The following is a 3,752-nucleotide window of genomic DNA, read 5'->3' as shown; positions in this document are numbered from 1 at the left end:
GATCTATACAGTGAAATAATAACATCTCTTTTCTTGTATTCAAAATTTCTTTTGTTGCTATCCAAAATCCTATTAGCTCTATTGCTAGCTACAATACACAGTTTAGATAACTTACGTGATTTTTCAGTCACAACGCCAAGGTCTTTTTTTCAACCACAGTATTCAATGTATTCCCATTTAGATTGTAACAATAATTTGAATTGTGAAAACCTACATGCATCACCTTACATTTTGGGTAGTTCAACATCATCTGCCACATACTGGCCCAATGCATCAAATGATCAAAATCTCCTTGTAAGTCTGCAGCATCTTTGATACAGTTAGCCATCCCAAATATCTTAATGTCATCTGCAAACTTCAAAATTTGGTTAGTCGTTCCAGAGTCAATATCATAAATATAAATCACAAACAAACAGAGGACCCAGCACAGAGCCCTGAGGCACACTGCTTGTAACTCTGATTCAGTAAGATCTAACTCCATTTATTACTAATCTCCAGCCAATTTTCTATCCAATTTAATAACATTTCCTCCACACCCACAGATTTAATTCTTCTAACAAGTCGTTTGTGAAGCATCTTATCAAACACTTTATGAAAATAATGGTAAACCAAATCCACAGTATTTCCTTCATCAACTCTTGCAGTAACATCTTCAAAGAATGTCAGAAGATTTGTTAAACAAGACTTAGTGAAACCATGCTAGCTCTTTGACACTATATCAAACAGTTTTAAGTTACTCTGTAATGTATCTTTAATAACACTCTCCAAAACCTTTCCAACTACTGATGTAAGACTAACTGGCTTATAATTGGCTGGACCTACCATTGCCTATAATTCTGATCTCATTATATGCTGTTTCTCATTAACTTCCACATTCTGACCTGGTGGTCTATAACAAATCGCAACTACAAAACTTTTCCCTTTATATCCACTAACATTAACCCAAAATGACTCAACCTCAGTGCTATTTTCTTTAATATGTTCTAACTCAACAGGATGCAATTCACTCCTCACATATAAAGCTACCCCTCCCCTTTTACCAATACTCTATCTCCTAGTATAATCTGTAGCCTGGTATTTCAAAAAAATTTCATCAAAGTTGATCGAATCCAACTAAGTCTCAGTGATGCCCATAATATCAAAATCTTCAGTTTCCACAAGTGCTTTGAACTCATCAGTTTTATTTCTAATACTCCTAGCATTACAATAGTAACAGTTGATCACAGATTTTAAAATACGTTCATGTTTTATGTCTGTTGCACATGTTTTCCTGTCAATTATATTTCCTATTTTACTAATATCATAGCCCTCACCTCTCTCTAGCCCCAGTTTAAATCTACCACTACAGCGGAGTTAATAGTCCTTGCTAACATGCAAGCCCCTGCCTTGTTTAAGTATAAGCCATCCATTCCAAAAAGATGAACTTTCCCATTAAAATTATCACGCAAATCTAACCAGCCTATTTGTTCATCTCTACGTATTCATCTAAGCCTGGCATTCAATCCTAGTAACCTACTTAGTATCTCATCCCCACAATTTATGCTTGACAATATCCCTGACAAAATCAAGCTATAACCCCTTTCCTTAAATGCCCTTATCAATGATTTATACTTACCAATAGGCTCCTCAGATCCATCTTTCCTTACATCATTAGCCCCAACTTTGGGGGCACACTGTGCAGTTTTAGCCCCCTGGATTTAGAACAACACTTAAGTCATTTAACATACAAGTAGAAGCATAAAATTTTGGACCTTTCCTATAAAGCTTAAAATAGAAAGCTTAATGTAATTTAAAACTGTTAGGAGTTTGGACAAGTCTTCTTGAGTAATAAAATGAAAAGACAGCAAATGCAAACTTTAATATTAGAGATAATAAGTTTAAGAACTGGAACCATAGATATATATATACTTTTCTTCAACAATACTCTTTTTGTTAGAATTGTAAACTTATGGGATGATTTGCTTAGATGATACGGCATTTGCTGATATTTTCTTTTGGTTTTAATAGTTTTATTGGCTAGGTATGTGGAAAATTATATTTAAATTATTGCTTTTTTTTCCTGTTTTCCTTTGGTAAAGGTTATCTCTGATCCTTTTATATAGTTGCAACTTTTCATTTCCAATGGTATTCAACATACATTTGATATCAGTATTAACATCACATCTTATAAGTTATACTGTTACAGTTATACTTTATAACATGACATTAATAACTAAAAATTGTAAAACTAGTAGTGTTACTAAATAGTTAGGCATTTCCTCATTAAAGATATTTAAGTACACTGTTTGTATTACCTCAAAGTAAAACTAAAAGTTAATGATAATCATATTCATAGTTAATGTACTAATATATTAACCACTTTTAAACAACAACATGAAGAAAAACTATTTCAGCTGACACTCGACTTAGGTTCAATACCTAAAAAATTCCATTAAAAGGTGTGTATTTCTTTCAGTTTATAAACATTAATTTTAAACAGCCATTACCTCTAATAGTACTATTCCTATTTTAACATCACTAGGAGGTTTAACACTGGTATACTATACATGTCAATTATTTTCGCCCTCTATTGCTAATACAATGAACTATTAGTAACGAAATATATTTGTTTAAGTAAAATCTATCTCAATGTTAAATAATGTACCTTTCATTATCAGTGCTATAAAAGAAAATATTTTAGGTCATATAATTTAGGTAAAAAAAAAATTAAGTTGGTATTTAAACATAATTTTTTTAAAAAAGAAGCGATCGTAAATCAAGAGTATAACATTAATACTAATTCGAAAATAATAAACTCTGGAAATAATGAATGGAAAGATTACAGAATTAATAAGTGCTTAACAAACTACTGTAAAAAATAATCTGTAATTGACTGAATTGGAATAATATTGCTAAAGAGGATGTTACTTGTTATTCCGGAGATGGAAAGGGTGTGGACTTAATGTACGTACTTAGATTTTCAAAACGCTTTTGAGAAGATGTCACAAAAAAAAAGGAGTACCTAAGAAAATCACACTGGTATAGGTCAGTGAAAGACTATACTTAACTGGATTGTAGGTTAGTACGGTGTATGAGGGAAACGAAAGGTTGTTTTTGATGGAGTCCACTCAATGTGGACTCTTGATACAAATGAAGTGCCTCAGGCATAGGCGGAGGCACAGTTAGTAATTTTAACGCTACTACGCACTGCGTGTCCACGTTTTACCGTTATATGTTAGTAAAAGCTCCATTTGAAATCTGTAAACGCCACATTTTATAGAGGTTCTATTCCCCGATCCCCTCAGTATTGCTATCTTTAGATCTCAGATACACTTTATCCCTCCCCGACTCCCAGGTAACTTTTGCTTCCTCCGCCTGTGTAAGGATCGGTGCTTGGGCCTTTACATTTTATTTACATTAATGATATTGATAAGAACATAATAAGTAAATTAGTGAGGTTTGCTGGTGACTTAAACTCTTACGTATTTCTACCTGTATTAATGATGTTGAGGTACTAAAGAATTTTTTTGGATCAGTTGATAAATTTGGCAATTGACCTTTACTTATAGTAAGGGCAATACAGTATATTTGGATGATCACAATTTTTGTCATGTGTTTTTATATAAATTGGAATGAACTCAGTACCGTGACTGAAGAAAAGATCCTTGCCATAGTGATGGAAATCTCTCAGACAATCGAGGCCGTGCTGTATTGTTAATAGCAAAACTAAATGAAGTTTAGGGTGTGTTAATAGACATAGTGACTACAAGTAA

General features: G+C 32.8%; 1 protein-coding gene across 3 annotated transcripts in view; it reads right to left on the bottom strand.

The window, feature by feature from the left end:
- LOC106470581 (SCY1-like protein 2) overlaps positions 1-2,559 on the bottom strand; it is a 37,391-nt gene extending 34,832 nt beyond the window's left edge. The window contains exons 1-2 of one of the 3 annotated variants that reach the window (XM_022399192.1): positions 2,487-2,559; positions 1,616-1,691 (exon numbers count right to left, since the gene is read on the bottom strand). The gene's annotated coding sequence lies outside the window, so the exon portion shown is untranslated. The remainder of the gene's footprint in view (positions 1-1,615; positions 1,692-2,486) is intronic. The other 2 variants (XM_013931144.2, XM_022399191.1) reach the window with 2 other exon arrangements.
- Between the last annotated feature and the right edge of the window lie 1,193 nt (positions 2,560-3,752).

Source organism: Limulus polyphemus, unplaced genomic scaffold (assembly GCF_000517525.1).
Source record: "Limulus polyphemus unplaced genomic scaffold, Limulus_polyphemus-2.1.2 Scaffold4098, whole genome shotgun sequence".
Lineage (NCBI taxonomy): Eukaryota > Metazoa > Arthropoda > Merostomata > Xiphosura > Limulidae > Limulus > Limulus polyphemus.
This window is presented reverse-complemented; position numbering and strand designations above follow the sequence as displayed.